The sequence below is a fragment of the Cavia porcellus genome, unplaced genomic scaffold, assembly GCF_034190915.1.
Source record: "Cavia porcellus strain 051 isolate PalLab524CR breed Dunkin Hartley unplaced genomic scaffold, mCavPor4.1 scaffold_14, whole genome shotgun sequence".
NCBI classification, from domain to species: domain Eukaryota; kingdom Metazoa; phylum Chordata; class Mammalia; order Rodentia; family Caviidae; genus Cavia; species Cavia porcellus.
Genome location: NW_026947497.1, coordinates 40,370,052 through 40,382,813, shown reverse-complemented (window position 1 = coordinate 40,382,813; position 12,762 = coordinate 40,370,052).

Sequence of the window (12,762 nt, the reverse complement as noted above, 5' to 3'; positions counted from 1 at the left end):
CTCCCTTCACAGTCCATAAATGGCACAGACTCACCTGTGTACATATAAATATGCGGGGTTTTTATCGTTTGGGGTTTGGAGGTTTTGGTCTAGCACAAGATGAGGATAGTGTGTAGTTGATAGTATCATTTTAGTTAAATTCTGTCTTTTGATGATCTAGTCACTGCTTCACCCCCCTCCCCACAGATAGTGTTCACCTCTTCAACTATTTAATTTAAGAGGTTTGGGCCTTGATACTGTGTTGTGAAGAGATAATTACTACCCGTCATAACATATAGGAATTTGACAGTATATCACTTACAACTTATACCCAGCATTTACACTTGTGCCCTTTATCTATACCCTTTATAATTTATACTTAGTTGTTATTAGCAGACTAAGATGTAGAAGGAGGGAACGAAAAGGAAAGATGAATGGGAGGAAAGTCAGTAGAGAGAGAGGTGGGTAGGAGAAATAATAATAGGCAAAAGTTGAGTAGAGGCTCAGGTCGAGTTCTGTTGGGGGTATTTTATAGTGGGATGCAGAGCTACTGTTGAGAGTTCAGAGAAGGAACATTTAAGGGGTGGGGTACAGTGGAGGGAGATGTAATTGGGGGTTGAGTCTAGCTACCAAAGTTGTCAGAGCCCGCTGACACCTCTGTGCACTGGGAGAGTGGAGAAGAAAACAAGGGATAAAGGGATTTAAAACAAAGGATTAGACATGATAGGGAAGAATGATAATAACAGAATAGAGGTGCCAGAAGATTAATACAAGAAAAAAGAGGTGAGAAAGAGCAGACTATAGGAATTTAAATTGAAGAAACAATAAAAATAGGCAAGTAATACTGCTTCAAATGTTAGAAGGGGAGAAAAGAATTACATAAAGAGAAGAGAGAGAACAAGAAAATATGAATCAGTGCAAAAACGCTGGCGGGGGTACTAAATGACAACAAAGATTCAGTGGAGACCCAGTTCAGGTGCTCCAACAAGAGCTCATACATGAAATTCCTTTGTGCCTGCGGTACATAGCTTGTGTGTCCACACAGTCCCTTCGTAGCTGTATTCTGCCTCCCTGCAGCCAAGCATTTCCCCTCCTTTCAATTATACCCTCTTCAACCAGCAGGCACAATCTGACTTTGACCCCATCCTTGGCTCAGGTATTCTTTTCCCAGGTAGGAGTTGGAGCCAGTGGACAGGTATGGGGAAGCAGGCTGAGACTCAGGTGGTTTCACGGCGTCAGACTTAGCAGTCCTGGAACTGTCCAGGTGGAGACCTCAGTGAGTTCAAGGAATGTTTGAGGCACTGGCTGGAGACTCAAGTTGACCTAGAGTACCAGGAAGAGACTGGGAGAGAGAACTCTTTTCTGAACAATTTTAGAATTTGTTTTATTTACTGTCTCATGAAGAGGAAGAGAGAGCTCAGTCTGAGAAAGAAACCATCGTATCCCAACAATGAGACAGCTCTGAAGAGTGATCAAGTAAACAGGTCATTATCCATGAATTCTTCTGTAAATGTTGGAAACACAGTGATACTATGGTGATGACTGCTTTGTAATACATGTTTTCTTTTAAATGCTGCTTTGGATCTTATAATTTCATTTTAAATTTGCTTCTAAAGTCTTGGAAGAAAAATGAAATAAATACAAAAATGCTGAAAAGTGTTGACTCTCAATGTTCTGGCTTTTGAACAAAGAGGCTCATCACACTGATAAGGCTGTTTTGAAGTTGGAGAGAGATACTGTAACTTAAAACAAGCAGCATAAACTGCTGGGAATAGCAAGTGAAGGCAAAGGTTATCTTTTTCTTAAATTTTTTGATAGTGGATTATTAGAGCAAAGTGCAATGTCCATTTGAAAAAAATTAGGTTAAGGGCAAGTGATTTTTAAAAATTCCTTTTCAGGAAAATATGTTCCAGTAGCAAAGGAGTTCAAGAAAGCTCAGGGCATTTGCACGTGGGGTATATTTAAGAGTGGAAAGGATAAACTGGCATGGAAAAGTTGAAGTGGTTATAGGAATAAGAACACTAAAACGAAACAACCTGAAGAGGCCAGCTATAAGGGGCCAATAAATACGGATCATAGAATGATAGCCGTTACATAGCTGGCCTGAAAAATTTGAACTTTAAAAGTTAGAATTTTTTTTTTTTCATTTTTAAGATAAGTGAGTCTCCAAACTTCCTCCTGCTGAGTACATAACCTATAACCTTCCTCTCCTCAGCCCAGAAGAAATAACAAAACAATGCTCAATCTCACACTGGGCAATTGGAACTCAATTTCCTTTACATGGGAAAGGGAGACACTCAGCTCCCATTGGCCGAAGGTGTCCAGACAGGGATGAGGTGGGCAGAGCCTCCTGGCATTACGGCTCCCCTCCATTCCTCGCTATAAAACACTCATACACACCTGTAGGCAAGAACATGGTGATCTGAGGTAAAGGATGCCTCTCTATCTAGTTGGAGCTCACCTTGAATTAACTTGTTTCCCTTTTCATCATGATATAGAAGAATGAAACACCCAACATACTACATGTTCAGTATGAGTGAGTGTTCTCTAAAATTGAAGAAGGAGTTTTAGGAACAACAGAGGTTAAGAGCAGAATATATTTATTGAGAGAAAGAAAGCTTCTGTCAGAGAAGCAGAAGGGGTCCCCAGTGGCTTGCCAAAGATTCTGCTTTTCTAGAGACTTTTATAGAGTAAAACTACAAAGTGAGACATATTTAAAATGGGGAAAATATGGGAAATTGCAAGGTGGGCATAAGGTGGGACAGAATTATGACCAACCAATGAGACTAAATGCTCAGTTAAAATTGATTAAATTGAAGACAAATAGGCAAGTAAGTCACAAAGCAAGTGGGCATGCTTATAGAGCAGTGACTCTTTCTGTAGGGGATTGGGATGGTGACTCCTGGGTTCCCAGGATGACCTTTAAAAATTACAGAATATCTAATATTAAAATTGAGAAATCATTTCCTGATTCTGTTCCTCAGGAAGTATGTGGGTGCATTTGATTTGTCTTTTGTTTTGAGGTCTGGCCCCAGCAGAAGCGTCTGTCTCCCTCACAGTTACAGGATATGTCATCTTCTGCACTGGCTCCTTTGAGGACCTAGCCCTGTCTGACTGTCTATAATATTTCTATCTAACTCAGCTACCTGTAACAAGCAGCACCAATGACCTCCACTGACTTTGTCAGAGGCAACCAAATGGACCAGCAGGAACGATGTGGAGTCAACAGGAGACAGAAAAGGAGGTTTGCCAGATGGTTCAGTGTTTTAAAGACAGATGTATAATGAAACTAATCCTAAGGTACCCACTTGAAACATTGTTGCTCAAAGATTTATAATCCAGGTGGCAGTTCTTTGGTACTTAAGATTTCTTGTGATTTTGGTAATGATTATGAAGCAGGTTTACAGGAACATTTTTTTCCAGAAATACATGTAATATATAAAAATCCTCTGCCCTGTCTTTCTGTTTCTGGATAAAAAGATCTCACACAGCCTTCTCAGTCACTGTTGCCCTTGCTCTAGCCACCTTGACTCTGAAGTATCTCCCTCCCAGTAAACCCAGTGACGTAAGACCAGCTCAGTGAAGAGAACTTTCTATTTTCACCGAGGCTTTCAGACCAAATAGAATGATAATAAGTTTCTTGGTAAAATCTTATTTATAGATGGAATTGTGACGGTTAATCTTGATTGTCAAAGTGATTGATTTAAGATGAAGATTGTAGTGTGGCCCCTGATTTTGTCAATGGTTCAACCTGTTGATGAGTTCATACCTGAATAGGTTATTAGGAAATGGCCTCGTGGAAGAATCAGGCCACTGGGATTCTGCCTATAATTGGTTCGTCTTTTCTCTGCCTTTGTCTCTGATAGTCACACAATAAGCAGCTTTGCTCCCAAACTTTCTTTCCATCGTGATATTGCTGAATTGCCACTATCTCATAGAAGCAATGGAACCATGAACTGAAACCTTTGAAACTCTGAGCCAAAATAAAGCTTCCTTCTCTCACTTGACTGCCTCATGTACACAGCTACAGTGACAGAAAGCTGCCTCTCACAGCTTATAACCTAGTTACTGTAAGACCCGATTTACACAGCAGAGCTCCATTGTGGGAGGACTTTAGGAAGTTGGATTCATTCATATCCAAATAAGTGAGTCTTCCATTGTACACCTGTGAATATTCACAACTGAAATGTTCATAAATCAGGAACATACTACATAGAAAATTTTGAAAAATAGAAAATAATACCGGATTTGTCCACAATGTATCATTTTAAGAGCATCAATGATATCATTTCAGTGTAGTTTTCCCAGAAATTCATATTCTTGCATACTTTAAACCATATAGCAAAGTTTTTTTGGTATCACCTTAATGCATGATATGTCTTTTATTTGCAGCAAGTCTTAAGCTTATACAGCACTGCATGAGCCACTTAATTCTAAATTCCAACAGATACAATTTTACCCACAGGGAGTCTCTGTCACAGCAAAAATCAGCTCACATATTATTATTTATCAACACTTGACAGCTGACTTCTTTTTTTTTGACTTTATTTGTTAATATTAAGAAGAAAAGGTAAAACAAATTTTCACAACAAAATAATGAAAAAGTAACAATTGTTGATAAATTACACATCATTATCTTTAGTCACTCAAGTACAAAATATGGGCATAAAATTTCTTCAGTCAATATTAGCACAACCTTTCCTGTTCAGTGAACTAAGTGACACTAATGGTATAACTAACTTGCATTTTTTTTTCTTTTCCCTTCTATCTTTTCTCTTTTCCCCTATCTTAGTTTCTTCTTTTTATTGAACAGTTTCCTCCCATTTCACAGTGACTATAGTATATTTTGAACCTTATGGTTGCACATATGTCACTGTGGTATGATGTTTTTCAATTCTTCTGGGAAGATACACAGAAGGGGAATACCTGGGTTGAATGGGACCTCTAATCCTAATTTTTTGAGGAATCTCCATACTGATTTCCACAGTGTTTGTACTAGTCTACTCTCTAACCAACAGTTGTAAAAGGGTTTCTTTTTCCCTACAGACCCAGCAGCATTTTTTATTGGTTGATATATTTTTTTAAATTAAATAATTTTTTAATGAATAAGAGAGAGGGTGAGATAAAATGGGGCATAACAACATAACAATACAGGTTAAAGCATGACACTTTCAGCAACCTAGTGCTTCACCACCAAATAACCCGACTTAATAGTAGTTACCATAATGTCTTTTTCTTTGAAATCTTTGAATATAACTTCATATGCTATAGCATCAAACATATCAAGACTGTGTAACACCATTCAAGTGGATGAAAGCATTGTAGAGTATTTAGAACCAGCTAACAGAAAAAAATGATCAATGGTTTCAATATTATCTCTTTGCCTATAACAATTTTTGTTTATACTACCACATACAATAAAATCCAACAGGTTACAACATGATAAAATCAATGGAGACAGAAAAACCATAGTTTGGTGCGGCTTTAAGACAAGATGGTATTAAATCGGCACTAGCTATTATTATGTCTTATTTTCTTCAAAGTAGCTGTTCATTGCATCACTGGCCATAATATCAAACAGCCCAGAATAAAGCCATTCCAATTAATGAGTGAAAATTTTATAAGGCTTCAAGGCCATATAATGGGGAATCATGGTTATCACGTAATTTTATATATTTGATTCATTTCCTACACTAGGGAAACTATTCGGAGTTCACAGATGCAAGTTTGATTTAGTTCACTTCTGAGTATGGTTTCAAGCTGTACCCATTTATTGATAAATACCTCAATGTGATCCTTCTTTATAGCTGAGCAATACTCCATTGTATAGAAGTACCATAGCTTTTTTATCCATTCCTCAGTTGATCCATACAGCAAGTTTAGTTTTGCTCTTAGTTTATGTTGGTTTATAGCTGTTGTTTTCCATTCTACTTAAAATTTTCTTTACTTTCCAATCCACAACTGCTCACTAATATTTTATGCCTTGCTTTTGATAACTTTCTGTTAATGTTACCACTGACGATCTTTGTGCCTATGATCCTTTCTTGCATATTTAATAATTTCTCTAAAATAGTATCTCTAATATGGGTTATTATGCTTAAAACACAAAATTAACAGGTATTTTTGCTCTTGTTTGATGCCTTACTAAATACATTAAGGACATTTTTGAAAACTCACAACCCTGAAGCTAAACTTGACATTTTAACTCTATTTATGGGTGGGAAATCATTGGCTTGGGGAGGTGAAATAATTTACTGATGTTCATACAACTGGCAATTAATTAATACGGATATGAGTCCTAAGCAGAGCACCAGAAATGAGAAGCTAAATCCATGTACAAGTTACAGTCCCAAAATTAAGGTAGACAGAGTTTACTATTGAGAGTTACAGTTTCACAGTTTTGCAAAGGGAAGAAATGAGTCTTTTGACCCTCGTGCTCTTCTGCTGTGTATAGGAAGTGCTACACTCTACTCCCTTAGCAACTACTGAGTAACATGAAAGTATTCTGCTAGTCATTTATTCCTCATAACTGGAAAAGGTTATAGATAATGTTGACAGTTGAAATAGATGCTTTAGATATGAAGTTATTAATTACTAGCTTGATAGATGACAACATAACTAATATCAAGAGCTTTAAGTATTGTACCTCAGATATACTTAATTCTCCTATTCTTTCTTTAAGCACATATCTCTTAGAAGCCATTTTCTTTCTAACACTAAACTTTTGCCAACAAATAGTTTTCAACAGTGGATCGTAACATGCTTAATAGTTAAATTGCCATGATGATAATTAATGTTAATATTAATAGTACAACTGGGGCTATGGGACCGCTAGCCCTGTCCATTTACGTGGACATGGCCACACAACCATATCCTTCCTGTGTCCTAAGAAAGGCAGAAGTAAAAATAACAGAGAACCAAGAAATTCTCAAAGTTCCAGGGCAGGGCACATGTGTTAGATCCATTGGCCTGACCTATAATGACTATTCCCTCATTCGGAACTTGCTAAGTATTGCTACATAGGGACTCCATATCCTGTATCTAATTATCCAGTGAATTATGGGAATGGGCATGTGCGGTAGATACAATTGAGGTGACTCTGCACCCTATCAGTCATATCCTGAAAGAAAATGTTCCTAAGCTGGGCTGCAGGTTTTCAAACCCAGAAGCCCAACTTTTCCCCATCCGTTCTTTTCCTCCCGCTGCCTCTCCCTGTGTTTTTTCCCCACTCACGTAATTTTTCTTTTCTAATGGTACAAACTCACTAGTTCTGTGTCCTTTAAAATTCATCAAGCTTTGACGCTTTTTTTCAACTATTGTGTGCCGCAGGCAGGCCTTTGCTCCAAATGCACAGGAATCCGGACTCTATCTCCCAGGGACCATCACCCACTGTGTCGGTGTGACCTCAAAAGTTACTTATTTATATTCATACAGTGGTTCCATAAAAAGACGATGGCTAGATAAATGAAAATTCCAGAAATGCATAATGGAAAGCAAAAACTTCCAGGTCTTTTTCTACAGACGATGTAATCTGTATTTTAATTGCAAAGCAGAGTCAACCATTACTCAGAAATGTTTTTAATCTGTCTTACATTAGCTCTGCATCAAAAGACTGATCTGAAGCCAAACTTACAGACTTAACCTTTTTCTTTTTATTTTGGATTCTCAGAGGGTGCTCTAGAAGTATAATGAGATCCAACCTATTAAAAAGTTTTTAGAAAGATGTGCAGTGACTGAAATAATATAAGAGGAATGAAAAAAATTAAATCATTCATCAGGCACAGAAACAACAGATTTTTTTTTCCTTTGGTCTTTTTGAGACTGGGTCTCGCTATGCAGTTCAGGCTGGTCTTGAGCTCACTTTGTAGCTCAGCCTGGTCTTGAACTCGCAAGGATCCTCCTGCCTCAGCCTCCCAAGTGCTGGGATTACAGGCGTGAGCCACTGCGCCCAGCTAACAATAGGCTTTTAAAATCCTAACAGGAAAACATTCTGCTGCTACCTAAGAACTGGATCATCGAATTCTGCCCCACAGTGTCGGGAAGTTAGTCTTTGCCTGTAACACATGTGCTTAAATCAGGTGTATTATTTTTATTTTTTGAAGTACTGAATGTAATTCTGTTCAGGTCTGGAAGAGACTAAGCTTTTTCTTTCAGTGTCTTGCAAGCTTCTTTCTTAGGGTATCTCTTTTTGAGTGACCTTATTTGAGGCTTATCTAAACACTGAAGGGTAAAGTTTAAAGGGAAAGACTTCATGGTGCTTAATAATATTTAAATAAATTACTATTTAGTATAGGTATATCACAATGATCTCTTCATGAAACAAATGGGTTCTGCTAAAGAATCTTTTCAATATGGATCAGGGACTCGTAGCTGTCAGAACTGACCGAACAATATGGGGTTGACTTTGTCACTTTACAATCCTGCACATACAGAAATACAGGTGGTGGTAAAATCAGAATGATCATGTGGATTTATATCATTAGAGTGGGGGAGTGGCAAGGCCTGAAGTTTCCTATAGGAAAGGCAAAAATAACTCTGAATGTAGGCTAAGCTTAAGAAGACAGGTCACAGTGGGGAATATTGTCCAAGTCAGAAATTCTTTATCTGGTTCAACCTGTGAAAGACCAGGACTGCAGAAGCATAGGCATAAGCAGCAGAGAAAGCATGGTGAATTGTTTATTTGGGGTTAATGATGCTTGTGGATGAAACACTTTGGACTTAACTGACAAGATTATATGAAATAGACTCATATAATATATTTATTATTATGTGTATATTTGTATAAATCTATTTGTAACCATTCCAAAAATGCTGTATAAGGTTGTAAACAAGTCTTTTGAGGTAACAATAAATTATAGAAATCATTTCAATTATGATCAATTTAGGTAAAACTCAAAGATTAATGCCAGAAGCTGAATGCTTATGTAGGATAGATACCTTTCATTTTTTGTTTCCAATCATTGGAGAGTCTTTATTATTTAAAATCATTCCAGGTAAAGTGAACACAAATCCATGGTCATTAAACTCGAAATCAGCCCACACAACTGGATGATTAGTGGTAGACACATTATTGATTGCGTGCACAGTTCTGTTTCTATGAAGGTTTGATATAGTGTCTCTTTTTTGCTAAGCTATGTATCCATATCAGTATGTTATTTAAGGTTTTTTGAAGTGAAGGAGCAGAACGGGAAATGTTTCTGTTGCTGAATTACTGTTCATTTTGCTGAAATACTGTGCTAAGTGTGGGGATAATTTTGACATCAAGCATTCAGATTCAAGACAGAACTACAAGTGCAACACACTGATGGGAGACCTGCAAGGGTTTCAGGATAAGGGAGAGGAAGAGAACATCAAAGCAAGCAGGAAGAGTCCTGCAGCGACCTTGAGGTGTGACATTTGTGGATGGAGAGGAAAGCTGGATAAACAAATTTTCATGTTGCAGTGTAATTCTGAGAGGGTCTAGACTGGTCCATAGAAAAAAACTTGGGGTATACCAGAGTATCACACAGAAGGCACCTGGATCTAGTATTTCCACCATGCCCCCATTCACCAGGAACAGCCTCAGTATGAATGTGTCTGTGGCCACAGAATCTCCTTGAAGGAAGGTCACAAACTCTCAGGATTCCCACAGCACATCCATGGCCCCTCAAATATCACTCTGCCTTTATTCATCTATTTCTCCACTTCATTCAAGGCCAGAGCCGAGGTGGAACACTTCTCATGTTTTCCCTTGCATACCATGACAGACGTCACTGATCAGTCAGTGTAATCTTTTTTGCTGACTCAGACACCAGCGAATGATTATTCTCAGCACAAGCTCGGAGCAGTCAGTGTAATAGGTTAGGCATATGAGATAAAGCCTAAAGTGCTATATAAGGCAAATTCTCTTATATAAGGCTATATAAGGGAAACAGCAGGGACAGAGGTCAGCATAAAAAGTTGTGCAAGTTAAACTTTGACTGTACGTACAAATGCTTTGCTGAAGATCAACACATTTTTGACGACTATATACCAATTCTTTTAAGAGATATATACATGATACTGAAGTATATACATACAGGTGTTGTTTTTTGCAACCAAGGAAAGTCAAATTTATCATCATTTCATACTTTTCTGGATAGTCATTCAGTAGAGAAGCTCTTCAAATTCTGAGCTGTATTTTTCTTTTGGATATAATTGGATTCTTTATTTCAGAGAGTGGACTCAGGTTTTTACCTCTTAAACTGCCAGCCTTAAGCGCTTTGCTGACAATGCAGTTCTTGACTTCTCTCTCTCTCTCTCTCTCTCTCTCTCTCTCTCTCTCTCTCTCTCTGTGTGTGTGTGTGTGTGTGTGTGTATTATTGGCGGCAGAATTGGCAGCAAGTCAGAGATGACTGCCTCAAGGATTTTGTCCTTTTTATAGACTGCTTGGCATAATCTTCACATTATGGATATTATTCTTTAATGCAAAAATAGAATGAAACCATTATAGCAAAGAGCAAATCGAGTTTTGCCAACCCACTTCTGATATTTCTTTGAAATTTTTCATTTCCTCAAGTTGCCCTTGGCTGGGGGGAACATCCCTAAGGGTAGTCAGTCCTTCTCCAGGGCGTGTTGCTTATGTATTACATTCTTGCCACTGAGCAAATTTCCTGACTTGAAAAGATTTACTGTAAAACTTTTATAAATAATCCCATCCTTTTTCATATACTTTTTCCTGCATTCCAATTACATTTTTGAGAAAAGTGAGAACAAATCTGACCGTCCCTATACTTATAAAATGTAGAGGTGGTTCAGCTGGTGCCGCCAAAGAAAGCCTCCTTGCCTTTCTCAGTGTTTTTCCATGAAATCTTTATCAGGGTGTCAACTGGATTTATTCTTCCTGACTTGATTGGATTTTTTGGAAAGGAAGAGGAGTTGTAAACACTGACTTCCTCGCTTATGACTCATGTGAGGTATTCTGATGCTGTGCATTGGGGTAGAGACGTTCAGAGTTGCTGGCTGAACATGGATTTCAACTGGCTCGTTAGAAAAATGAATTTGGTCCTTGGAAGCCACAACGAAGAGGCACTGCAAATTTGCATATGAATGTGTGTGCTTAATTCTTAAGAAATTAAGGTCTGGTCACTTAGGCAAATTCCAAATGACCTACATTGGTGGGAATGAGTGGAAGCTGAAGTGAATCTTCTTTGCACAAAGGCACAAAGGCACAAAGACACAAAGGCATAGCACCCAGGCAACATTTGCTTTATTCACTACACTCATGCTTATTAGATTCCCAGTTCCTATAAACGAGTATGCTTTGGAGACACCTAATAGGTGCCAGGGTTTCTGAATGGTGTTTTCAGGAAAGCACCAGGAGAAAATGATGAGCGGTAACTCAGAGATGAGGTAGAGTGCCTGTCACTGACCGATGTATCTAGCACTAGGTCTTCTTTATTCTTGTTCTAGTTCTCTTCATTTAGCTCGCATTTATAGATACATAGAAGTTGGAAAGGCTTCTATGACTGGAAAAATTAAATATTTGATTTGTTTTACACTAAATGTTAAACATGCAGACCCACCTTAAATATGTGATTGAATGGCAACCTTATCTAATAACATATTACAGAAAAGATCTATAGAAGATCCTGCAAAAAAGACTTCCATAATTAGGAGAATGCACAGTCAAATCTCATCATAGGTTACAGTCCAGAGCAGGTCAACTGGTTTTATCAGTAGGCAGAGAGGGACCTGTACACTGAAGAGTTTCATACTTCATTTAATGGCTTGCTCTTACTGTTGTACACAGCAAGTTTTGAATGCAAGGGCCTGAATTTTCTTTTTTGCACAGATCCTCGCTAATTATATGATTAGTGTTGATTTTGCCAATCTGTATTAGTCAACTTTTCCATTTCTGAATTAAATTTCTGGCATCTAAAATTTAAAGAAAGGAAAAGTTTTATTCAGCTTGGGTTCAGGAGATTTAGTCTTTGGTGGGTTGCCTCAAAGGCAGAAACATCATGGCAGGAAGGCATGGAGGAACAAAGCTGGGAAGCAGACAGGTGAACAGTCAGAGAAGACAGGGTTAGAGACCAGATGTAGTGCCTGAGGTCATGCCCCATGACCTGTCCAGGTGTTCCCAGAATGTGCTTTAACAATCCTGGGTGATTCTCAAGCCAATCATGCTGACAGTTAAGCTTGATCACTACAAGTTCCTCTGGTCCCTCTTTGGTTCTGTCTATTTGAAATATGCCTTCACAGAAGTGTGGAAATTGTGTATAGAGACAGTAGGAGTAGAGGTCACTGGCTTTTTTCTTTCTAAAGAACAAGCAAAGAGATGATCTAATTATATTGGAATGTTTCGTTCATTTTTCATAAGTGGCACAAGCAAAACTTGCAATTTTTACTTCCCAGGGTGTACGAGAGAACTTTTGACCAGTATAAAAGAACCTACCTTTCATTTTAAATTAAACACTTTTCTTATGCAAAGTGATAACTTGACAACATATCTTCCTGATTTCCATTTCCAAGAAGGGGAAAATGCATTAATCTACCAATGCACAGCGAGGAATGAGGCTTGGGAATTGTGTCGTGAGTCTCCATTTAGACAAGTCACAACATGACGTCCCTTACATCCTCCATTGGAGGCATAGTGGGCAAACAGATATAAGAAAATCTTCAGCTTGCATTTGTCTCACACACAATTCAACTTCAAGTTTTATGGATAGAGGTGATCCAGGCTTAGTTTGTCTACTCAAAATCTTTGCAGAGTGCATTAGTTTGCACTGTCACCCAACTGTCACTGCTGATTTTTCAATATCC